This window comes from Oncorhynchus masou, chromosome 29 (genome assembly GCF_036934945.1).
Source record: "Oncorhynchus masou masou isolate Uvic2021 chromosome 29, UVic_Omas_1.1, whole genome shotgun sequence".
Lineage (NCBI taxonomy): Eukaryota > Metazoa > Chordata > Actinopteri > Salmoniformes > Salmonidae > Oncorhynchus > Oncorhynchus masou.
Window position 1 is genome coordinate 18,714,094 of NC_088240.1, and position 27,334 is coordinate 18,741,427.

The 27,334-nt window shown below is 44.0% G+C and overlaps 1 pseudogene; it reads left to right on the forward strand.

Annotated features, from left to right (window-relative positions):
- Positions 1–719: 719 nt before the first annotated feature.
- LOC135519117 (nectin-3-like) lies at positions 720–27,043 on the forward strand (annotated as a pseudogene).
- The last annotated feature ends 291 nt before the right edge of the window (positions 27,044–27,334 follow it).

Genomic DNA, 27,334 nt, shown 5'->3' on the forward strand with positions numbered 1-27,334 from the left:
CAATACAAAACAACAAACGTAACGTGAAAACCTAAACAGCCTATCTGGTGACAACAAACACAGAGACAGGAACAATCACCCACGAAACACTCAAAGAATATGGCTGCCTAAATATGGTTCCCAATCAAAGACAACGATAAACACCTGCCTCTGATTGAGAACCACTCCAGACAGCCATAGACTATGCTGGATACCCACACTAAGCCACAAACCCAATACCTAACAAAACCCCAAGACAAAACACACCACAATAAACCCATGTCACACCCTGGACTGACCAAAATAATAACGAAAACACAAAATACTAAGACCAGGGCGAGACAGCTAGGCTGTAATTGCTGTAAATGGAGGATTCTTTGACAAAAGCAAAGTTTTAAGGACACAATTATTTTTTCAATTAAAAATCATTATTTATAACCTTCTCAATGTTTTGAATATATTTCCTATTCATGTTGCAACTCATTTCATGTGTGTTTTCATGGATAACAAGGACATTCTTAGTGACCCCAAACTTTTGAACGGTAGTGTATATAGTTTATCACCAGAGAGGGGGGTCCCAAGTCATAAAGATTCTGGCCTGTTGTTGTATTTAACTTTGTTTTTCTTAAAGAAAATATATAATTTTGTCCCATCATTCTTGTTTTTTTGTAATGAGGCCTATCTGTATGTTTCATAACAAGTATGAGGTTGTAAGGGCTTTCAAAGAGGAAGCACACAGACTATGAAAAGCTAGGAGTCTGTGAGTGGGGTGGATCATCCAAGCTTACTGAATTAGTGTTTTCCAACAGTAGGAGGACGTTTTTCTGTCAGCACAAATGTCAAAAACGAATGTCTCAGCTATTTCAACAGAGGAACATCCATTCATCAAAGGTTAGTGGTCTATTAAATTTACAGATGCAAATGTTTTGTTCTGTTATTACTGACCAATATAAGCCTGTTTGTTTATTTTTGTGAAAAGGATTTGGCTACATTGCAAGATGTGCATAGTCTCCTTCAAAGAGTGTTGATTGCAGACCACTGAGTGAATACATATTATTGCATTCAAGATTATTTAACGTGCAGCTTAGCCGACAGTCTTACATAAACAATGAATGGGTCCTCATTTTTACAAATCACCAATTTGAAAAAGTAATATAATTACATAATTACATTTCCACTCTGATCCTAGCAATGAGAAGACCAAAGCATGTTACTGAAGCTGAGCTGTGTGATTCTACTCATCATCCAGAGGGATACAGAAAGTAGGTTTCCAATTATCATAAAATGTCATACTATTGAGATCATGTTTTTGTCTCTTTCTTCTTATTGACACAAGGAAAGACAGTAACACCCACCAAACACACAATCCCACCATTCAACTGTAGTCAGCACAGTGTGTTTACTATGCTTTTAACTCAGTAGTTTTGAGCTTGCACAAATATCTGGGAATGTCTTGAATATTTTACTCTTGATTAAATGTAAGAATAGAGTCAGGGCTTTTGGCGTATTGTTCTAATAACATATTTACTAAGTAGTTTAAGCCTAGACTGGACCCAGATCAGTGCGTGCTTTAGCCCTTTGTTTTTACAATAGCCACACTTCAGCATCAATAGGATATCATAGTTCATAAGCACAGCTAAATACTAATAATGGTCTTGTTTGTGTGTTTCGTTATCATCTCTGTTTATTAGAGTTCATAAACATCTATTCTACAGGTCTCTTCTGGACTGTTTTTTAGGCTTGTGTTTTCTCTACAGGTACACGGGTCATTGGTGAATGCAGGACTGTGGTACTGGGGGAGGATGTGGACTTATCCTGCAGACTGATAGAGAGAACACAGGAGCTTAAACACATAACATGGCAGAAAAGTACTTTGGAAGAAACACAGAACCATAATTTTATGCTGATTTATCCCAATGGGGTTACTAAGTTTATTGCACCGAATGGATTGACAGGTAGAGTCCAGTTTACTGGGAACCCATCAGAAAACCTTGGATCTATTCGAATAACTGCTGTCCGACTGTTGGATGAAGGCACCTTCACATGTATCTTTAGTGTTTTCCCCAGTGGAGCATACACTATAGAGATACCTCTGACTGTGCTAGGTGAGTACTCTTCCTTCACTCTTTGCATCACTGTTTCTATGATTGACAGTGTGGAAAGACTAAATGTGATAATCAATACTAGAAAGGTAAGAAGTTGGTAGTTTCATAATTCAAGTGAAGCAAGAGCAGAGCCCTCATCTACAGAACCCTCATCTTCCATCTTCTCTGCGCTTAGAAAAAAAGGTTCCCAACGGGTTCATTCCAGAGGGATACGATTCAACCTTGAACCTTTTTTTATCCTAAGAACCTTTTTTGGAAGAAATAGTTATTTGATGATTCATACAGTCATACAATTTTGTCAGCCGGTTATTGCCATGCAAATAAAGACTGCATGTCTCACGGTAACTGACTGTTACTTAACATAATCATGTTGAGCTTCTCCGGACCTCCACACATACAAGTTGCTGATTTGCGACTTTGGAATATCTACATAAAAAAATTGAATAAATAAGTTTAATATACACCATCACAATAAATAAATGTATTATTTTAATCAGGTCTAAAGAAACATTATGATATGAAGAAAATGTATTTCAGAATAACAAAATATGAGTTGGCCTACTGCGTGCTATGTGGCTGTGCTCCATGCCATATGCTGTAGGCTTGTTAATTTAGCTGACAAGATGTTCTTTAAGTCCCGTGCCATTATTTTATTTTATATGATTTTATATTATGAAGAATGTAATTGAAGGATATTTTTCTTGAAACATATCCTATATGCTAGATTTAGAGTTTAGTTGTGAATGATACCAACCTTATTAAAATGTCTTAGAAATCAAAACATATATGGGCTGCATGGTGCAACATTAGGCAATTGATGATTTGAGAAAGAAGCAAAAAAAGCTTGCGCTCTGTTCCTTTCCTCAGGGTGCACTGCTGTTCTCTCATCAAGTGATTTTCACATCAGACTATTCTCAAATGAATCTTGTCTTTACTAATGTGTAAAATACATGTCATCTGTATGCACTCGATTAGGGAATGGAGGCCGACAGTTTTCCCGACAGTCTGATATTCAATGATGATAGATAGGCCACTTTGGTTTTATAGTGGAGCATGTGGAGCATGTGCTTAAGAGCAGCTGAGAAATAAATACAATATCACTTATTTCACTCCACGCATTAACCACTGTTTGAGGAGTATGCTGTCACTGCCCGACAGGTGATATTTCACCTAAACGCTGTATGCCATGGGCTCTCCAACCGTGTTCCTGCAGCTACCCAGTGCTTCATTTGGGAAACCAGAATGCTGATATACACATGCATAAGCTCTAATGTGCATATGGATGTTCTGAATTAATCATCACCTTGTGAGCTCTGTCCATTTCGTTACACTGTTTCAACCTCCTGTTGAACTTCTTTCTTCAAATTGATCATCACAGTGAGGTGAGTTTTAAAGTATGAAAAAGCTGTTTTGATGATAAGTGTTTGGTGTGGTTTTCGATTGCACATGCACTGTTCTCAAAAGTGATTATGCGTCTCATGGTTTATTATAAAGGTGCGTTTTTATGGTGAAAATTATCTTCCAAAATGTGAAACTCACCCTCAGCCTATGTATGCCAGTAGGCTATACTGGTTATAAAGCAAATTAATGTGCTTCATTTTAAGATGTTATTTAGCCACTTTAGTTGTGATACAAACCTTATCAAAACATGTAGGTATATGGGCTAGGGTACATGAGGTGTGCGACTATGATTTGCAGTGGTGTAAAGTACATAAATAAACATACTTTAAAGTACTCCTTAAAGTAGTTTTTGGGGTATCTGTACTTTCCTTTACTATTACTATTTTTGACAACTTTTACTTTTACTTTACTACATTTCTGAAGAAATATTATACTTTTTACTCCATGTATTTTCCCTGACAAAGCAAAGTACTTTTTTTAAAGAGGTAGATCAGCTTTAATGTTGCAGATAGATTCTAACTTCCATCAATGTAATTGTCTGCATTACTTTCTAATCCTACCACCCCTCCCCTAATTGGAGTAAACTAGTGAATTCTAAATATATTTTATGGACAGTCAATTTTACAATAGTTCTATTTTGTTTGTTTTTACTCCTGTCTTTCTCTACCCTCAACCTCTCCCTGTTCTGTGACAGGTGCACGATAATGATCCATTCTAAATAAAAACGAATTTCTCACATATATTATTTAGTATATGAAAAGACAACACTAAATTAAGAATAGTCTGATGGGTGACAATATTAGCCAATCACTTGTGAATGATGTATTATCACTTAGGAATGAAGCCCAGGTTGTTCAGTAAGGCAAGACACAGCTTGCCTTTGTTTTGCAACTTTTTCAAATCATCAGTGGTGGGAAAGTACCAAATGGTCATACTTGAAAAAAAGTATAAATACCTTAATAGAAAGTTACTCAAGTAAAAGTGAAATTTACCAAGTAAAATACTAAAAGTATTTGATTTTAAAAATACGTAATTATCAAAAGAAAATGTAATTGCTAAAATATACTTAAGTATGAAAAGTAAAAGTTCAAATATAAATAATTTCTAATTTCATATATTAAGCAAATCAGACTACACCATTGTATTGCTTTAAAAATGTACAGATAGCCACGGGCACACTCCAACAGTCAGACATGATTTACAAAAGATGCATTTGTGTTTAGTGAGTCCGCCAGAACATAGGCAGTAGGGATAATCACGTGTTCTCTTGATAGTGAGTGAATTTCACAATTTTCCTGTTCTCGTGAACATTCAAAATGTATTGAATTGAATTTATTTTGGATAACAGAATATAGTATTAACTAAAACGCTTGTGTCCAAAGTGGTTGTCAATGGTAAAAACAATAACACACATAATGATTGTAAGGATCTGGGTGTAACTGGTGCAGAGGAGTCAGGCGCAGGACAGCAGAGATGAGGAACACAAAGAAATTTACTCAAAATATCAAAATACATGAAGTAACACCAGGCCCCAAACAACGGACCGAAAGTACAATAAACAAACACGCACAAAAACCATGGGGAAAACAGAGGGTTAAATAATAAACATGTAATTGTGGAATTGAAACCAGGTGTGTAAAACAAAGACAAAACAAATGGAAAATGAAAGTGGATCGGCGATGGCTAGAAGGCCGGTGACGTCGAACGCCGAACGCCACCGAAACAAGGAGAGGGGACGACCAGGAGGATGAGGTGCAGGGAGATTCGGATGGAGACGGTGGAACTCCCGCAGCAACGAAGTGTCCAAAACGTCCTGCACTGGCACCCAGCATCTCCCCTCCCTTCCTTCCCACTCCACAAACGGGTAAAGAACATAGCCCACATTGCCTGACGTAGGTTCAGTCTCCTCGCCGCCCGGATGTACTCCAGATTGCGGTGGTCAGTCCAGATGAGAAAAGGGCGTTTAGCCCCCTTAAGTCAATGACTCCACACCTTCAGAGCCTTGACAACAGCCAAAATCTCTCGGTACCCCACATCATAGTTTCGCTCCACCGGGCTGAGTTTCTTTTTAAAAAAGTGCAGGGGCTGAGCATTGGTGGTGTACCCGAACGTTGACAGAGCATGGCTCCTATCCCAGCCTCGGACGTGTCCACCTCCACTATGAACGCCAAAGAGGGATCCGAATGAGCCAGCACGGGAGCCCAGGTAAACAGAGCCCTCAGTTGACCAAAAGCCCTGTCCGCCTCAGCCGACCACTGCAGTCGCACCGGTCCCCCCTTCAGCAGTGAGGTAATGGGAGCTGCTACCTGACCAAAACCCTAGATAAACCTCCGGTAGTAGTTGGCAAACACTAAAAACCGCTGCACTTCCTACACTGTGGTGGGACTAGGCCAATTATGCACGTCTGAAATGCGGTCACTCTCCATCTCCACCCCTGAAGTGGAAATGTGGTACCCTAGGAAGGAGACGGACTGTTGGAAGAACAGACATTTCTCAGCCTTGACGTACAGGTCATGCTCCAACAGTCAATCATGCACCCTGCACACCAGCAGAGAAATGCGGAGTATATCAGAATGTCGTCGATATACACCACTACACACACCCTGCCCGTGCAGGTCCCGGAAAATCTTGCCTACAAATGCCTGGAAGACAGATGGAGCATTCATCAACCCATACGCACCAGGTTGTAAGCGCTCCTGAGATCCAATTTTGTGAAGAAGCTCGCCCTGTGCATTTACTCTATCGCACTGGCTATGAGAGGCAGTTGGTAGCGTGAGTCCTGGGAAGTGCTGCGTCTACCAGGAGATTTATAGCACAATCCCCCCTTCGATGGGGTGGTAATTGAGTTGACTCCATACAGATTGCAAAATAGTTGGGAAGAGATTTTTGACTTACCGATTCCATGGCACATGGTTTATGAACAGATACGCAAAATTACGCCGGATTCAAAACTTTGAATTGTTATATTTAAATTATTATACAAAATTCTTGCAACCAAAAGAATGCTATTTATATGGGGGATGCAACCTTCCCAGCTCTGCAGATTTTGCTGCGAAGAGACAGAATCATTAAATATTTTGTTTTGATACTGTCCATATGTAGCTTGTTTTTGGTCACAGGTCCAGGAATGGCTGAAGAATTGCAAAATTAACCTGGAGCTAACTCTGCAGATAGCACTACTGGATGTTCTGAAAAGTCGTAGTCAATCGATCAATAATATAATAATACTGTCAGCAACCATTGTATTTTTAATGTATAATCTGTAGAAACAATGAAAATAGAAAGGTTCAGATTTTTTGTGAAACATCACCGAACAGTTGAAAAATATATGGTAAATTAAAATCCAATATAGATAAGAGATAGATGGGAGGAGTTGAACACAAAATAACTAATGTTAAACATACTGTGTCCTTAATATATCTATAATAAGCACACATCATTTTGGGCTCCAGAGTGGCGCAGTGATCTCAGACACTGCATCTCAGTGCAAGAGGCATCACTGCAGTACCTGATTCGAATCCAGGCTACATCACATCCGGCTGTGATTGGGACTCCCATAGGGAGGCGCACAATTAGCCCAGCGTTGTCTGGGGTAGGCCGTCATTGTAAATAATAATTTGTTCTTAAAACTTGTTGGGGATAGGGGGCAGGATTTTCACTTTGGATGAATTGCGTGCCTAGTTAAATAAAGGTTCAAATAAATATAGGTTATAAGTTAAATATACTTAAGTACAGTGGTATAAAAAGTACTCAATTGTCATACTTGAGTGTAACGGCTTTCTTTAGGTGAAGGAGAGTCGGACCAAAACGCAGCGTGGCTATTTAGATTCATGTTTAATGAAAGAAATAAACACAAACAATACAAAACAAGAAACGTAACGTGAAAACCAGCCTAAACTGGTGCAAACTAACACAGGAACATGAACAATCACGTACAAAACCCAACACCAAACAGGCTACCTAAATATGGTTCCCAATCAGAGACAATGACTAACACCTGCCTCTGATTGAGAACCATATCAGGCCAGACATAGAAATAGACAAACAAGACATCCAACATAGAATGCCCACTCAGATCACACCCTGACCAAACAAAACATAGAAACATACAAAGCAAACTATGGTCAGGGTGTGACAGTACCCCCCAAGGTGCGGACTCCGGCCGCGGAATCTCTGGACAGAGGGACGGAAGCTCTGGACAGAGGGTCGGAGGCTCTGGACAGAGGGTCGGGGGCTCTGGACAGAGGGTCGGGGGCTCTGGACAGAGGGTCGGGGGCTCTGGACAGAGGGTCGGGGGCTCTGGACAGAGGGTCGGGGGCTCTGATGGTGCTGGACTGAGTAGCTCTGGCGCCTCTGGAATGAGGGGCTCTGGCGCTTCTGGAATGAGGGGCTCTGGCGCCTCTGGACTGAGGGGCGGGAGCTCTGGCAGCGCCAAACAGGCGGGAGACTCCGGCAGCGCTGGAGAGGAAGGCTCCGGCAGCGCTGGAGAGGAGGAAGGCTCCGGCAGCGCCCGACGGGCGGGGGCACCTGTAAGGATGAGCCGGAGAGACAGCCTGGTGCGGGGTGCTGCCACCGGAGGGCTGGTGTGTGGAGGTGGTGACGGATAGACCAGACCGTGCAGGTGCACTGGAGCTCTTGAGCACCGAGCCTGCCCAACCCTACCTGGTTGCATGCTCCCGGTCGCCCTGCCAGTGCGGAGAGGTGGAATAGCCAGCACTGGGCTATGCAGGCGAACCGGGGACACCGTGCGCAAGGCTGGTGCCATGTAAGCCGGCCCAAGGAGACACACTGGAGACCAGATGCGTAGAGCCGGCTTCATGGTACTTGGCTCGATGCCCACTCTAGTCTGGCCAATACACGGAGCTGGAATGTATCGCACCGGGCTATGCACCCACACTGGGGACACTGTGCGCTTCACAACATAACATGGTGCCTGCCCGGTCTCTCTAGCCTCCCCGGTAACCACAGGAAGTTGACGCAGGTCTCCTACCTGGCTTCGCCGTACTTCCTGTGAGCTCCACCCCCCAATAAATTTTTGGGGCTGACTCTCGGGCCTCCATCCGCGCCGCCGTGCTGCCTCCTCACACCAGCGCCTCTCTGTCTTCGTCGCCTCCAGCTCTTCTTTGGGGCGGCGATATTCTCCAGGGTCCTTTTCCGTCCAACTCATCCTCCCATGTCCAGTACTCCTCGCAGTGCTCCTGCTGCCGCTGCCTGTTGTCACGCCGCTTGGTCCTGTTTTGGTGGGTGATTCTGTCACGGCTTTCTTTAGGTGAAGGAGAGTCAGACCAAATGCAGCGTGGCTATTTAGATTCATGTTTAATAAAACGAATAAACACAAACACTACAAAACAAGAATTGTAACTTGAAAAACGAAACAGCCTAAACTGGTGTAAACTAACACAGGAACAGGAACAATCACCCACAAAACCCAACACCAAACAGGCTACCTAAATATGGTTCCCAATCAGAGACAATGACTAACACCTGCCTCTGATTGAGAACCATATCAGGCAAGACATAGAAATAGACAAACAAGACATCCAACATAGAATGCCCACTCAGATCACACCCTGACCAAACAAAACATAGAAACATACAAAGCAAACTATGGTCAGGGTGTGACAGTGTAAAATTACAAAGTAAAAGTAAATGTTATCCATCATCAAATCAAATCAAATCAAATTTTATTTGTCACATACACATGGTTAGCAGATGCTAATGTGAGTGTAGCGAAATGCTTTTGCTTTTAGTTCCGACAATGCAGTAATAACCAACAAGTAATCTAACTAACAATTCCAAAACTACTGTCTTATACACACAAGTGTAAGGGGATAAAGAATATGTACATAAAGATATATGAATGAGTGATGGTACAGAGCAGCATAGGCAAGATACAGTAGATGGTATCGAGTACAGTATATACATATGAGATGAGTATGTAAACAAAGTGGCATAGTTAAAGTGGCTAGTGATACATGTATTACATAAAGATGCAGTAGATGATATAGAGTGCAGTATATACGTATACATATGAGATGAATAATGTAGGGTATGTAAACATTATATTAGGTAGCATTGTTTAAAGTGGCTAGTGATGTATTTTACATCATTTCCCATCAATTCCCATTATTAAAGTGGCTGGAGTTGAGTCAGTGTGTTGGCAGCAGCCACTCAATGTTAATGGTTGCTGTTTAACAGTCTGATGGCCTTGAGATAGAAGCTGTTTTTCAGTCTCTCGGTCCCAGCTTTGATGCACCTGTACTGACCTCGCCTTCGGGATGATAGCGGGGTGAACAGGCAGTGGCTCGGGTGGTTGTTGTCCTTGATGATCTTTATGGCCTTCCTGTAACATCCTGGAGGGCAGGTAGTTTGCCCCCGGTGATGCGTTGTGCAGACCTCACTACCCCCTGGAGAGCCTTACGGTTGTGGGCGGAGAAGTTGCCGTACCAGTTGGTGATACAGCCCGCCAGGATGCTCTCGATTGTGCATCTGTAGAAGTTTGTGAGTGCTTTTGGTGACAAGCCGAATTTCTTCAGCCTCCTGAGGTTGAAGAGGCGCTGCTGCGCCTTCTTCACGATGCTATCTGTGTGGGTGGAACAATTCAGTTTGTCTGTGATGTGTACGCCAAGGAACTTAAAACTTACTACCCTCTCCACTACTGTTCCATCGATGTGGATAGGGGGGTGTTCCCTCTGCTGTTTCCTGAAGTCCACAATCATCTCCTTAGTTTTGTTGACGTTGAGTGTGAGGTTATTTTCCTGACACCACACCACACACTCCGAGGGCCCTCACCTCCTCCCTGTAGGCCGTCTCGTCGTTGTTGGTAATCAAGCCTACCACTGTTGTGTCGTCCACAAACTTGATGATTGAGTTGGAGGCGTGCGTGGCCACGCAGTCATGGGTGAACAGGGAGTACAGGAGAGGGCTCAGAACGCACCCTTGTGGGGCCCCAGTGTTGAGGATCAGCGGGGTGGAGATGTTGTTGCCTACCCTCACCACCTGGGGGCGGCCCGTCAGGAAGTCCAGTACCCAGTTGCACAGGGCGGGGTCGAGACCCAGGGTCTCGAGCTTGATGACGAGCTTGGAGGGTACTATGGTGTTAAATGCCGAGCTGTAGTCGATGAACAGCATTCTCACATAGGCATTCCTCTTGTCCAGATGGGTTAGGGCAGTGTGCAGTGTGGTTGAGATTGCATCACCTGTGGACCTATTTGGGCGGTAAGCAAATTGGAGTGGGTCTTGGGTGTCAGGTAGGGTGGAGGTGATATGGTCCTTGACTAGTCTCTCAAAGCACTTCATGATGACGGAAGTGAGTATTCCTTATACTTAGCAAACCAGAATGCACAATCTTCTTCTTATTTTTAATTAGGGACAGACAGTTGCACACTCAGACATAATTTACAAACACAATAGTTCTGTTTCGTGAGTCTGCCAGATCATAGGCAGTAGGGATGACAAAGCTATATATTGATAGGTGCCATAATTCTGTCCTGCTTGAGCATTATACATGTAAGGAGTACCTTTTAGATGCAAAGGGAAAATGTATGGAGTAAAATGTACATTATTTTCTTTAGGAAGGTAGTGGAGTAAAAGTAATAGTTGTCAAAAGTATTAATAGTAAAGTACAGATACCCCCACAACTACTTAAGTAGTACTTAAAACTAGTATTACTTAAGTACTTTACACCATTGGTCTAGCCTATAGAAAGCTGATGGGATACTCCCTCCCCTTTTTAATGGAGGCCATCAAAACTCTGTTTTCTCATGCAATTGCATAGCCTATAGAAATGTGTTTGATTAGATTTTCAATTACCTTTGCAATGATGTTAGAGAGACAATAGTGTGCAGTGTACCAGGCAGTAAGCAAGATTGGAAGGCTACTAATGACCATCAGCAGCATCAGAGCTTGGAGAAGCCTATACACCTAAAACCATTCCCATCATTCCCACATTGCACACAATGTATACAGACTCTCTTTTTTTTCTACTGTGTTATTGACTTGTTTATTGTTTACTCCATGTGTAACTCTGTGTTGTCTGTTCACACTGCTATGCTTTATCTTGGCCAGGTCGCAGTTGCAAATGAGAACTTGTTCTCAACTAGCCTATCTGGTTAAATAAAGGTGAAATAAAATAAAATAAAAAGATTTCCCAGCATGCTCAATTGCAGGTAGATTTGTTTGTTTCAATATCTGTGATTTGGTATTAACCTTATGCTACACTGTTATGCTAACCTTATGCTAAAATGTTTTGATCTTTTAATAGTTAGACTTATTGCACCCGTTAGTTACTGAGATAGTTGTTCCAGTTTAGTTTCCCGAACCTGGCAGTCTTTCTAAAATGCTTGTTGACGGTGATTAAAAGTTCCAATTGTTGGATATCTTCATTCTGGCTGAGGAAGACACATAAGCCTAATTTTCTCCAGCTGTGCTCCATTCTGGCTCACACAGTAAAACAACATATTTCACTGCAATTATCCGGTGTATGTGACAATAAAACATAAAGTAGATGTTATTATTTATGGAGGGTTCTTGGCAGAACCATTTAAAGGGGGATCTATGAAGAACGCATAGAGGTCCAATTCTAATTCCTAATTCAATGTAAGAACCCTACGTAGAGGGTTCTAGGTAGAACCAAAAAGGGATGGGGACAAACTAAAGAACCCTATGTGGTTGTACTTAGCACCTTCCTTTCTGTGAGTGTATCTGCTTACTCAAGCTGTAAACAAGGAGAGTACAGGCATCAATAGTTTCCCTAATGGTGGAACAGATGTTGGAATATACAGAATAGACCACTATATTCAGCATTCATTAACAGTATAATTACTGGGCTGTGAATGATTTTCAGTGGAACTGCTGAAGCTGAAAAACAGATTTTGGGATGTGTGTGTGAAACTTAATCCCTCAGGTGCAAGTACCTCTCATCAGGGTGAGCTGAAACCTGTTTAAACCGGATTTGCCTAAACCTCCAATACAGTACATGTATATTGCAATTGAACAAATAAATAACATGAAATGGTCTATTTAAAGTTTGTTGGACATATATCATGTGATGTGAGGTCTGTTTTGGTAGTTTTTCCATGTATAGTTCAACATTTACAATGAGTTTCTTGTTTATGTTTTCTGTTCTCTGTTTCTTTGTTTCTGGCCACAGTTCCTCCAGTAGTGAGTGTGATGTTCCTCCTGTCACTGAGGAGAATGAGGTTGTCTTGGCAACCTGTATGGCTGCTGGTGCCAAGCCACAGGCAGATGTGAAGTGGAAGTCAGGTACATTTGGCAGTTTGTTGAGGACAGTGACTAACTTCACACAGCACACCAATTGAACCACCACAGTACTCAGCCACCTGCTCGGGGTGCCAACCAGAGCAGCCAATCAGCAGCAGGTCCAGTGTGTGGTCAACCAGTCTGCCCTGGCAACAGAAAGGAGCTACAACTACACCATAGACATCCACTGTAAGTATATACTCCACTACTACTGCCCTATCCTATAGACAGACACTATAAATATATTCTACTACCACTGTCCTACACTAGCCGCATCCACTGTACATTTATATGCCACTATCAATGTCATAGACCATAGACATCCACTGTATGTATAGAGTCTCACTGTCTATGTATAGAGTATTAATGTATTAATTAATTAATGTATTAATATTAATGTATAGCCCTCTTGTCAGAGTCGTGTTTATAGGTGGGAGGGAAGTCAGGCGCAGGAGAGTCAAACGGAGTGCAATGTAGTCTTTTAATACATGTCCACTAAACATGCTCCAAACACTAATTGTACATGCATAAATAAACATGGGTACGAGGACCCGTTGCGCACCCAAACAACTATAAAAACAACACTGACATAAAACAATCTCTGACAAAGACATGAGGGGAAACAGAGGGTTAAATACACAACCGGTAATGAATGGGATTGAAACCAGGTGTGTAGGAAGACAATACAAAACCAATGGAAAATGAAAAATGGATCAATGATGGCTAGAAGACCGGTGACGTCGACCGCCGAGCACCGCCCAAACAAGGAGGGGGCAACGATTTTGGCAGAAGTCGTGACAGTACCCCCCCCCTTGACGCGCGGCTCCAGCAGCGCATCGACACCAGCATCGGGGACGATCCGGAGGGTGAGGTGCAGGGCGATCCGGATGGAGACGGTGGAATTATTTTAACATGGAAGGATCTAACACGTCCTCCACCGGAACCCAGCATCTACCCTCCGGCCTGTACCCCCTCCCAGTCCACGAGGTACTGAAGGCCCCTCGCCTGACATCTCGAATCCAAAATGGATCGAACAGAGTACGCTGGGACCCCCTCGATGTCTAGAGGAGGCGGAGGAACATCACGCACTTCAGCCTCCTGGAGCGGGCCAGCCACCACCGGCCTGAGGAGAGACACATGGAATGAGGGGTTAATACGGTAATTAGTGGGCAGTTGTAACCCATACCTTGTTCACTCTCCTCAGGACATTAAACGGCCCCACAAACCGCGGACCCAGCTTCCGGCAGAGGGGCAGGTTTCGGGTCGAGAGCCAGACCCTGTCCCCTGGTGCGAACACCGGGGCCTCACTGCGGTGACGTTTTGCGCCAACTTTCTGGCGCGCTGAAGGTGGACGTGGGCTGCCTCCCAGGTTTCCTCAGCGCGCCGAAACCAATTGTCCACCGCAGGAGCCTCAGTCTGACTCTGATGCCAAGGAGACAGAACCGGCTGATACCCTAATACACATTGAAAGGCAGTAAGGTTAGTGGAGGAGTGATGTAGCGAGTTCTGGGCCATCTCTGCCCAGGGCACGAACTTCGCCCACTCCTCCGGCCAGTCCTGGCAATAAGACCGCAGAAACCTACCCATATCCTGGTTAACTCTATCCACCTGCCCATTATTCTCGGGGTGAAAACCTGAGGTAAGACTACCCGAGACCCCCAGACGTTCCATGAACGCCTTCCAGACCCTTGATGTGAACTGGGGACCCCGATCAGACACTATATCCTCAGGCACCCCATAGTGCCGGAAAAAGTGAGTAAACAGGGCCTCCGCAGTTTGTAAGGCCTTAGGGAGACCAGGCAAAGGGAGGAGACGACAGGACTTCAAAAACCGATCCACAACGACCAGGATCGTGGTGTTACCCTGTGTAGATGGAAGATCAGCCGACAGGTGCGACCACGGCCGCTGTGGAACAGGGAAAAGGTTGTAGCTTACCTCTGGGCAGGTGTCTAGGAGCCTTGCAATGGGCGCACACCGAGCAGGAGGAAACATAAATCTTCACGTCCTTAGCTAAAGTGGGCCACCAGTACCTCCCATCAAGACAGCGCATCGTCCGACCTATCCCAGGATGACCAGAGGAGGGTGACGTGTGAGCCCAATAGATCAATCGGTCGCGGACAGTAGATGGAACGTACAGACGACCAGCTGGACACTCAGGGGGAGAGGGCTCTGCACGTGACGCCCACTCAATGTCCGCGTCCAGCTCCCACACTACTGGCGCCACCAAACACGAAGCTGGGAATGTGGGAGTAGGATCCATGGACCGCTCCTCTGTGTCATACAGCCGGGACAATGCGTCTGCCTTCACGTTCTGGGAGCCTGGTCTGTAAGAAAGAGTAAAAACTAAACGAGTGAAAAACATGGCCCACCTTGCCTGGCGAGGATTCAGTCTCCTCGCCTCCCGGATGTACTCCAGATTGAGATGGTCAGTCCAGATGAGAAAAGGGTGTTTAGCCCCCTCAAGCCAATGTCTCCACACCTTCAAGGCTTTTACGACAGCTGACAGCTCCCGGTCCTCCACATTATAGTTTCGCGCCGCCGGGCTGAGCTTCTTCGAAAAGAAACCACAGGGATCTCGCGGAGCTTCTGTGGCGCACCCGAACTCTGAGAGAGCACTGCTCCTATCCCAGCTTTGGATGCGTCCACCTCCACTATGAATGGAAAAGAGGGATCCGGATGAGCCAACACAGGAACCGAGGTAAACAGAGTCTTCAGGTGCCTAAAAGCCCTGTTCGCCTCAGCCGACCACTGCAAGCGCACCGGCCCCCGGTAGTAATTGGCAAACCCTAAAAAACGCTGCACCTCCTTTACCGTGGTTTGAGTCGGCCAATTACGCACGGCTGCAATGCGGTCGCTCTCCATTTCCACTCCTGATGTGGAAATCCGATGCCCTATGAAGGAGATGGATTGTTGGAAGAACAAGCATTTCTCAGCCTCAACAGGCAACCAAGCACTTTGCGCACGAGGGACACATGCTTGGCGCATGTAGCGGAGTATATCAGGATATTATCGATATACATCACTACACCCTGCCTGTGCAGGTCCCTTAAGATATCATCTACAAATGATTGGAAGACTGATGGAGCATTCATCAACCCATATGGCATGACAAGGTACTCATAATGACCTGAGGTGGTGCTAAATGCCATCTTCCACTCATCACCCTTCCGAATACGCACCAGATTGTACGCACTCCTGAGATCCAATTTTGTGAAGAAGCGTGTCCAGTGCATTAACTCAATAACTGTAGTTATAAGACGTAGAGGGTAACTATATTTCGGCGTGATTTTATTGAGACCTCGTTAATCAATGCACGGGCGTAAACCGCCATCCTTCTTCACAAAAAGGAAACTCGAAGAGATGGGTGAAATGGAGGGCTGAATGTACCCTGACGCAGGGATTCAGAGGCGTATGTCTCCTTAGCCACCGTCTCCGCTTGCGACAGGGGATATATGTGACTCCTGGGATATGCAGCGTCTACAAGAAGATTTATCGCACAATCCCCCCATCGATGGGGTGGTAATTGAGTCGCCTTCTTTTTACAGAAGGCGAGAGCCAAATCGGCATATTCTGGGGGAATGCGCACGGTGGAGACCTGGTCTGGACTTTCCACCGTAGTAGCACCAACTGAAACCCCTAAACACCTACCTGAGCACTCTCGTGACTACCCCGTGAGATCCCTAAGCTATGAGCTAAACTTTTATAAAAGAAATTCCCAGCCGCACCTGAATCTACTAGCGCCTTTTTACTGGGAATGCAGGGGGGGGGGTCAGGAAAAGTGACAGAGACAAATATTAGTGCAACATAGGGTTCTGGATGAGAATGGTGCCTACTCGCCTGGGGTGATGCCAGAGTGCCCTGCCTGCCTTCTCTATTCCCAGAGGAACCAACCCGGCAACGACCAGCAGTGTGCCCTCTGCGACCATAGATGGTGCTCGAGCGGGAACACCCTCCGGTCTCCCTGCGCACCATCCCTCCCAATTCCATAGGCTCGGGAGAGAGGGTGCGGGAGGATGGAACAACCAGACCCCGATCTAGACGTCCACGAGTAGACAGCATGTTGTCCAGCCTGATGGACATGTCCACCAGCTGGTCGAAGGTGAGGGTGGTGTCTCTACAGGCCAGCTCCCGACGGACATCCTCGCGTAGACTACAACGGTAATGGTCGATCAGGGCCCTATCGCTCTATCCAGCACCGGCAGCCAGGGTCCTAAACTCCAGAGCAAACTCCTGTGCACTCCTCTTCTCCTGCCTCAGATGGTAGAGGCGCTCACCCGCCGCTCTGCCTTCGGGTGGATGGTCGAATACTGTCCTGAAATGGCGGGTGAACTCCTCAAAATGGTTCAACGCCGCATCCTCCTCTCTACACACAGCGCTGACCCACTCCAGGGCTTTCCCGGTGAGGCACGAGATGAGGGAACAGCTCTTCTCACGGTCCGATGGAACTGGAGAGACCATGGCCAGGTACAAGTTCAGTTTAAGGAGAAAACCCTGGCAGCCGGCAGTATCTCCAATTTATCCCGTGGGTAGGGATAAATGGATCTTGTTTAGTTCAGGAGGAGAAAAAGCGTTCAAGGGAGATCCCGGTTGTGGTGGTGGAGGTGCTGGAAAAACTCTGTCTCTCCCAGCAGTCCATATTCTGGACAACGCGATCCATGGCGGCGCTCAGACTGTCAATCTCCCCCGCTTGTTCCATGACGCGTTCCTCCATCTCCATGAGCGAAGAATCTTCTCCTCTAACCAGTCCATGTGTCACTGTCGTGAGGAGAGACAGACCAAGGCGCAGCGTGATTAAAGTTCCACATCTTTTAATAAAGTGAAACTTCCAAACAAAACAATAAAAAACCAATGAACCGTGACATCAGTGGTGCTACATGCACATAAACAAAACAATATCCTACAACCCAGGTGGGAACAATGGAGAACTTAAAGTATGATCCCCAATTAGAGACAATGATAATCAGCTGCTTCTAATTGGGAACCATACCAAGTACACCAACATAGAAATAGGAAAACTAGAACACCCCCCTTGTCACGCCCTGACCTGCAACACCATAGAGAACCAAGGGATCTCTATGGTCAGGGCTTGACACCATGTCTGTCTATACACTCTTAGAAAATAAGGATCTATCCTAGAACCAACAGGAGAAGCCTTTGAAGAGAATCCTTTGAATAACCCCCTATTAGATCCAGGTAGAATCCATTTGGTTCCAGGTAGAACCCTTTTGGGTTCCATGTAAAACCATTTGCACAGAGGAAAGCCTTTGATCTTGCCCCGTAATAACTGTTATTTTCTTTAGCTTAAACATAGTTCTGAGGCACAGAGTGGTATGGACCTTTACAAGGCTTTCATTGTACCGCTCCTCTACTGAAAGTAATCAAACTGAAATGAAGGAAGATAAGGTTTTGCCTCATCTGAGCGTTGGGCCAGTAACTGAAAGATTGCTAGATTGAATCCCTGAGCTGACAAGGTAAACATCTGTCGTTCTGCCCCTGAACAAGGCAGTTAACCCACTGTTCCTAGGCCGTAATTGTAAATAAGAATTTGTTCTTAACTGACTTGCCTCTTTAAACAAACGTTCAATTAAAATCAAACAAATCTGTGGATTAAAGTTCCACTCCTGTCATTGTTATAGTTGTAATAAAGCTGTCTTGGTATTGGTGTGTGAGTGTAGGTCTTTTTACATTCTATACCTGCAGTAACTGTAATCACCTCTCTGTTTCTCTTTCTCTGTCTCTCAAATCAAAGAAAATTAAATGTTGCTTATCACATACGCCGAATACAACTGGTGTAGGCTTTACAGTGAAATGCTTGCTTAAAATCCTTTCCCAACGATGCAGAGTTTAAAAAATCAATTCAATAGTAACTAACACAAGAGGAATAAAACAAAATACCCAAGAATTGAGCTATATGCAAGGAGTACCAGTACCAGATCAATGTACAGAGGTACGAGGTAGTTGAGGTAGATATGTACATGAAAGCAGGGTCAAGTGACTAGGCATCAGGATAGTAATAATACTAGTAAAATAAAGAACAGAGTAGCAGCAGCAAATTATGTGTAAAAGTGTGTGTGTGTATGTTAGAGTGTGAGTGTCTGTCTGTATTTGTGTGTTTGTGTTGTGTCAGTATGTGTGTATGTGTGTGTGTGTGTGTGTGTGTGTGTGTGTGTGTGTGTGTGTGTGTGTGTGTGTGTGTGTGTGTGTGTGTGTGTGTGTGTGTGTGTGTGTGTGTGTGTGTGTGTGTGTGTGTGTGTGTGTGTGTGTGTATATGGTGTATAAATAGTCTAGTGAGTGTGCGTAGGGTCAGTATATATCAGGTCAGTGTATATGTAAAGCATAAAGTCAGTGCAAGATAGTTTAGGTACCATCATTGATTATTTAGCAGCCTTATGGCTTGGGGGTAGAAGCTGTCTCTGAGCCTGTTGGTCCTAGAGCCGATGCTCCAGTACCGTTTACCGGATGGTAGCAGAGTGAACAGTCTATGGTTAGGGTGGCTGGACTCTTTGGCAATTTTTCGGGTCTTCCTCTGGGACCACTTGCTATAGAGATCCTGGATGGCAGGGAGCTCAGCCCCTGTGATGTACTGGGCTGTCTGCATCAACTTTTGTAGCGCTTTGCGATCAAGGGCAGTGGAATTGCCATACCAAGCGATGATGCAGCTACATAATTTTTTGAGGATCTGAGGGCCCATTCTCTTCAGGACTGTGCGGGTGAGTGTGGACCATGTTAAGTACTTACAGATGTGGATGCCAAAGAACTTAAAAGTCTCGACCCACTCCACAACTGCCCCGTCGATGTAGATGGAAGTGCTCTCCCCTCTTTCTCCTATAGTCCACAAACAACTCCTTTGTCACCACACTGCTAAGTCTTTGACCTCCTCCCTGGCAGGCTGACTCTCTCTCTCTCTCACACACACATAGATCCACCTCAGACAGTGAACGTTACCTTTAGTGAGGCCTCTAAAGCCACAGTCTTCCTTTGTGTAGCAGACAGCAACCCACACCCCAACTACACCTGGAGCAGGTACTGACTCCTATGTAAACTAGTTCAAACCAGTTTAAATGTAAATGTTATCTGCACTTGTTAAGACATGATATCTAAATTAGCTAAAGGACAGTTGTTGAATTATGCTGGCAGCTAAATCATGCCTTTGTCTTTAACACATACACGCACACAGTCACACACATACTCTCAGCCCCTCTCCTTCTCTCTCTCTCCCCCTCAGAGTGGCCCAGCCATGGCCTGGGTCTTCAGTGACAGCTGAGGGAGACAAACTGCACCTCCTCAGTCTCAGCTCTGAGCTGAATGGTCTCTATGTCTATGAGGCCTCCAACCCCTACGGACGAGCAACTGGTTCCCTCAATGTACACATATCCTCTGGTGAGATGCACCTGAGACACACACACACACACACACACACACACACACACACACACACACACACACACACATTCATATTACTTGCTTATAATTGATTGATTGCCTAATTTATTGAATACTTTATTGTCCCATAGGGAAATGTGTCTGATAAATATACAGGCTTTCCTGGTATACACATGAAACACATATATGAGGTTGAGAAATGTGATGTAGCATGGATAACAAAGTTGAGCCAGATGTTCACTTATCTTTCACTGCATGTGTTAATATCAGACTTATGGCCTCATTACCCTTTCTATAGGAAGGTACTGTATAACCACTAACTAAGATGGTCATGATACACACTTATCTCTTACTGCATATGTACATGTTGTTTAACCTACAGTCATGGCCGAAAGTTATGAGAATGACACAAATATTGATTTCCACAAAGTTGGCTGCTTCAGTGTCTTTAGATGTTTTTGTCAGATGTTACTATGGAATATAATTATAATCATTTCATAAGTGTCAAATGCTTTTATTACCAATTACATGAAGTTGATGCAAAGAGTCAATATTTGCAGACCCTTCTCTTTCAAGACGTCTGCAATCCGCCCTGGCATGCTGTCAATTAACTTCTGGGCCACTGATGGCAGCCCATTCTTGCATAATCAATGCATTTACATTTACATTTAAGTCATTTAGCAGACGCTCTTATCCAGAGCGACTTACAAATTGGTGAATTCACCTTCTGACATCAGTGGAACAGCCACTTTACAATAGTGCATCTAAATCATTTAAGGGGGGGGGGGGGTGAGAAGGATTGCTTTATCCTATCCTAGGTATTCCTTGAAGAGGTGGGGTTTCAGGTGCATGGTTGTCAGAATTTGTGGGTTTTTGTTTGTCCACCTGCCTCTTGAGGATTGACCACAAGTTCTCAATGGGATTAAGGTCTTGGGAGTTTCCTGGCCATGGACCCAAAATATCGATGTTTTGTTCCCTGAGCCACTTAGTTATCACTTTTGCCTTATGGCAAGGTGCTCTATCATGCTGGAAAAGGCATTGTTCCTCACCAAACTGTTCCTGGATTGCTGGGAGAAGTTGCTCTAGGAGGATGTGTTGGTACCATTCTTTATTCATGGCTGTGTTCTTAGACAAAATTGTGAGTGAGCCGACTCCCTTGGCTGAGAAGCAAACACACACATGAATGGTCTCAGGATGCTTTACTGTTGGCATGACACAGGACTGATGGTAGCGCTCACCTTGTCTTCTCCAGACAAGCTTTTTTCTGGGATGCCCCAAACAATCGGAAAGGGCATTCATCAGAGAAAATGACTTTACCCCAGTCCTCAGCAGTCCAATCCCTGTACCTTTTGCAGAATATCAGTCTGTCCCTGGTGTTTTTCCTGGAGAGAAGTGGCTTCATTGCTGCACTTCTTGACACCATATTTAGGCAGCCATATTCTTTGAGTATTTCGTGGGTGATTGTTCCTGTCTCTGTGTTTGTGTTCACCAGATAGGCTGTATAGGTTTTCACGTTCCGTTTGTTGTTTTTGTATAGTTCGTTATTTCATGTCTAGTTCATTTATTAAAGAACATGAATAACTACCACTCTACATTTTGGTCCGCTTCTCCTTCGACAGACGAGAACCGTTACAGAATCAAATTTAGGAGACGTTCCTGGCGCTTGCTGGACTTTCTTGGGCACTCTGAAGCCTTCTTCACAACAATTGAATCGCTCTCCTTAAAGTTCTTGATGATCCGATAAATGGTTGATTTAGGTGCAATCTTACTGGCAGCAATATCCTTGCCTGTGAATGTAACAGGATTCTTCCTGGGAAGGAGAGGTGGACCAAAATGCAGCGTGGTTATAATTCATGGTTCTTTAATAATGAAACTATACATGAATAAACTACAAAACAAGAAACGTGAAAACCCAAAACAGTCCCGTGTGGTACAAACACTGACACAGGAGACAACCACCCACAAAACCCAACACAAAACAGGCTCCCAATATGGCTCCCAATCAGAGACAATGACTAACACCTGCCTCTGATTGAGAACCATATCAGGCCCAAACACAGAAATAGACAAACAAGACACACAACATAGAATGCCCACTCAGATCACACCCTGACCAAACAAAACATAGAAACATACAAAGCAAACTATGGTCAGGGTGTGACAGTGAAGCCCTTTTTGTGCAACGCAATGATGATGGCACGTGTTTCCTTGCAGGTAACCATAATTGACAGAGGAAGAACAATGATTTCAAGCACCACCCTCCTTTTGAAGCTTCCAGTCTGTTATTCAAACTCAATCAGCATGACAGAGTGATCTCCAGCCTTGTCCTCGTCAACACTCAACCTGTCAGCTGGTCCTTTTGTGGCAGGGCTGAAATGTAGTGGAATTTTTTGGGTGGGATTCAGTTAATTAGGATGGGAAAGAGGGACTTCGTAATTAATTGCAATTCATCTGATCACTCGTCATAACATTTTGGAGTATATGCAAATTGCCATCATACAAACTGAGGCAGCAGACTTTGTGAAAATTCATATTTGTGCCATTCTCAAAACTTTTGGCCACGACTGTAGTATTATCTCTTTGTTTTCTGCAGGAAAGTGTTTGCATCAGAGCCATTATGTTTCCTAGGGCAACAGGATTACATGTCATTGTAAATGAAGACTGTTACTTATATTACTTGTATCCACTCTCTCTTCACAGAGACCTCTGCTGCCTGTTGGGTTCTACTCGTTGTTATTCTCTGTCTGATTGTTGCTGTGGCTGCACTCATATGGTACCGGTGCAAATACAGACAGTTTCCTTGGTAATGTCAACTATTGTAATATTATGAACAGAATTTTCCATTATGAAAAAAAATCATTTTCATTTGATGATCATATATTGATTTGGATCAAATTCAGATTATATTTTTTTCTTGATGATATTTCAGGAGTCCAATCACTGCCAATCAACAGTTCCAGGCAACACCACAGGTATGTGACTATGTTAAAGTCCACCATTGTTGCTTGATTAATCTATCTCATCAGCCTCTTTTTGCTATGCAATAATACTGTTATAATGTCTGATGACAAGGTTGAGGAAGATGAACCTGGGACGTCTGGGTTCTGACACTCCAAACCAGGAAGACGGATAAGGGAGAAGTAGTTTGATGTAAGAAACACACATTTTTTTAAATTTATTTTGAAATATTATTAAAAACATCTATTGTTTGTGCTATTGTCTATTCATGAGGCATATTTATTGTACTATTTTTTTATGTAAGGAACACACATTATTTTTATTATTATTTTGTATTTTTAACATGATTTATATCTTGTTTGAGGTATTGTCTATTCATGAGGCATGATTATTGTGCTCTTTTAAAGAAATCACTGGACAGCCTGAGAACAGATGCCAGAAGAAGCGCAGACATGCACTGTGTGGGGGAAGAATTCCAGTCTGCACATTCTCCAACGCCACAGCCATTTGCAAGAACAGGCATATTCTCCAACTTTAAAAAAATATGTATTTAACTAGGCAAGTGACTTAAGAACAAATTCTTATTTACAATGACGGCCTACACCGGCCAAACTCGGACAACACTGGGACAATTGTGCGACGCACTATGGGACTCCCAATCACAGCCAGTTGTGATACAGTCTGGATTTAAAACAGGTTGTCTGTAGTGACCTCTCTAGCACTGAGATGCAGTGTCTTAGAACACTGTGCCACTTGGGAGCCTAATGAACAGGGACCCTATGCAGGATTCTCTGTGACATTAGAAACCTCAGCTTGGCCCCTCCACCACAGCTTTACACAGTGCTGGTCCTCGTTTCCATTTTTTGTTCCCCTCTCATGGACTCTGCCTTGCCGTGGTGGAGGGGCATTGTTGCTTCAGCGGGAACAACAACTTTCCTTTATGTATATGCACTGCTAAAAAAATAAAGGGAACACTAATATAACACATCCTAGATCTGAATGAATGAAATATTCTTATTAAATACTTTTTTCTTTACATAGTTGAATGTGCTGACAACAAAATCACACAAAAATGATCAATGGAAATCAAATTTATCAACCCATGGAGGTCTGGATTTGGAGACACACTCAAAATTAAAATGGAAAACCACACTACAGGCTGATCCAACTTTGATATAATGTCCTTAAAACAAGTCAAAATGAGGCTCAGTAGTGTGTGTGGCCTCCACGTGCCTGTATGACCTCCCTACAACGCCTGGGCATGCTCCTGATGAGGTGGCAGATGGTCTCCTGTGGGATCTCCTCCCAGACCTGGACTAAAGCATCCGCCAACTCCTGGACAGTCTGTGGTGCAACGTGGCGTTGGTGGATAGAGCGAGACATGATGTCCCAGATGTGCTCAATTGGATTCAGGTCAGGGGAACGAGCGGGCCAGTCCATAGCATCAATGCCTTCCTCTTGCAGGAACTGCTGACACAATCCAGCCACATGAGGTCTAGCATTGTCTTGCATTAGGAGGAACCCAGGGCCAACCGCACCAGCATATGGTCTCACAAGGGGTCTGAGGATCTCATCTCGGTACCTAATGGCAGTCAGGCTACCTCTGGCGAGCACATGGAGGACTGTGTGGTCCCCCAAAGAAATGCCACCCCACACCAAGACTGACCCACCACCAAACCGGTCATGCTGGAGGATGTTTCAGGCAGCAGAACGTTCTCCACGTCATCTCCAGACTCTGTCACGTCTGTCACGTGCTTAGTGTGAACCTGCTTTCATCTGTGAAGAGCACAGGGCGCCAATGGCGAATTTAACAATCTTGGTGTTCTCTGGCAAATGCCAAATGTCCTGCACGGTGTTGGGCTGTAAGCACAACCCCCACCTGTGGACGTCGGGCCCTCATACCACCCTCATGGAGTCTGTTTCTGACCGTTTGAGCAGACCAATGCACATTTGTGGCCTGCTGGAGGTCATTTTGCAGGGCTCTGGCAGTGCTCCTCCTGCTCCTCCTTGCACAAAGGCGGAGGTAGCGGTCCTGCTGCTGGGTTGTTGCCCTCCTACGGCCTCCTCCTGATGTAGTGGCCTGTCTCCTGGTAGCGCCTCCATGCTCTGGACACTACGCTGACAGACACAGCCAACCTTCTGGCCACAGCTCGCATTGATGTGTCTTCCTGGATGAGCTGCACTACCTGAGCCACTTCTGTGGGTTGTAGACTCCGTCTCATGCTACCACTGGAGTGAAAGCACCGCCAGCATTCAAAAGTGACCAATACATCAGCCAGGAAGCATAGGAACTGAGAAGTGGTCTGTGGTCACCACCTGCAGAACCATTCCTTTATTGGGGGTGTCTTGCTAATTGCCTGTAATTTCCACCTGTTGTCTATTCCATTTGCACAACAGAAAGTGACATTTATTGTCAATCAGTGTTGCTTCCGAAGTGGACAATTTGATTTCACAGAAGTGTGATTGACTTGGAGTTACATTGTGTTGTTTAAGTGATCCCTTTATTTTTTTGAGCAGTGTATTTGGTGCATGTTGAATCCAACTAAAGGGAGGTCAGGTATAATCTAAATAACATGTGCAAATGGAGAATATTGTCAGTAATGACTAGACAAACCCTGGCTGATGGTGGTTCTTGCAGCTGCTCTAAAATGAATTCCTTCATATTATGCAGCCTTATGGGGCCTTGGAACAGGGAGCAGTCATAAAAGGAAGTGAAACCAAAGGTGTGGCTAGTTTTTTCTTACCAAATGAGGCATGTCAGTTAAGAACACATTCTTATTTTCAATGACAGACTAGAACAGTGGGTTAACTGCCTTGTTCAGGTGAAAGAACAACAGATTTGATCTTGCTACCTTTCAGTTACTAGTCCAACGCTCTAACCACTAGGCTACCTGCCACCCATGGCTACTGATACACTGGGGACAGAAGCTCCACTAACAGCTGCCCTTTGATTCATGCATTAACCCTATCCCTGATAAACCCTATGTTATTTGTTTTTTTTTAGCCTAGTATTAGTGTGGCATGGCATTTTCGGTCACCAGTAGTTACTGTAGGTAGTTAGTAGTTATAATGCAGTTCTTTTCCCTATATTATTAGCTAGAATGCAGGTCTAGTTACAATGCAGATATTTTCACTCAGTTAATTGTTAGAATGCAGGTTAGAAAGAGACTGTTATGTCATGTCTTGTTCAAAATGTACACACAATTTTCACAAGGCCTTGCTTTACTTTGTGCACTGTAAAGTCCTTGTATTTCAGCCTTGGAACTAGGAACACACAGGGACAAGCTGTTTCCTGGTCGTTGTGGCTCTGTTCTGTCTGCTTGATTGATGATATGGGAGAGGGTCTTATAGACCACATGGGGGTTCAGGGCAGATTAATTCCCTCCTGATCCATTAACTGTTTTAGCCTCAACTTCCTCCCAATCGATTCTTCCAAAATACGTTAATTCTTATCAAGTTAAAGCATTCCTAAAAGTTAACCTAGTGTGCACTTCTGCCTTTTAATCAACAAGAAGAGACATGTCTGTTGGTTTATGGGTGGTAGTGGCAGTGGTTGGTGTGTGTGTACATTACTAGTGTACATTTCTTTGTGTTGGTTTTATTCACACATACTGATTGGTTGGATGCTAATTAATCCTATACTATTCTGAGTGGGACATGCATTTCGTTCAGTGAAATTTAAAATAATCCAATATCTCTAGTGACCAGGCACTGCAGTGAACAGTAGCTGTATGACCACTCAAAAAAGGAGAAGAAGAAAGAAGAAGGAAGTCAGTGAAAACCACAGTTTGGTTGCAATCACCAAACTTGCATCAGAGATAAAGAATTATATTTTTGAACATCTGTTAGACGGTTAGCAGTTGTTTCCTTCCTGAGAATATATTTTTTAACTACTCTTTAGTTTCAGTGCTTTTGAGCATATTGTAAACTGTTAAAAATCATTCAGAACTTTGTGACTGAGTCTACCTATTATTTTATTATTATCATTATTATTATTCTATATTATTATAATTATATTTTTACGTGTTGTGTGCAGTATGTAAAGAATTGCTACTTTTATAATATTTTTTATTTAACCTTTATTTAGCCAGAAAGTCCCATTTGGGGCCAGAAAAGGGAGACCTGGCCAGAAGGCTAGCAGAAAAGACAAAAGAACACATAGAATTCAAAAGTACAGTGCATACACAGCAAAAACATGACTCCCTCACATTACTCTGTTCCCCAGAGATGGGGTGTTTCCCTTTGGA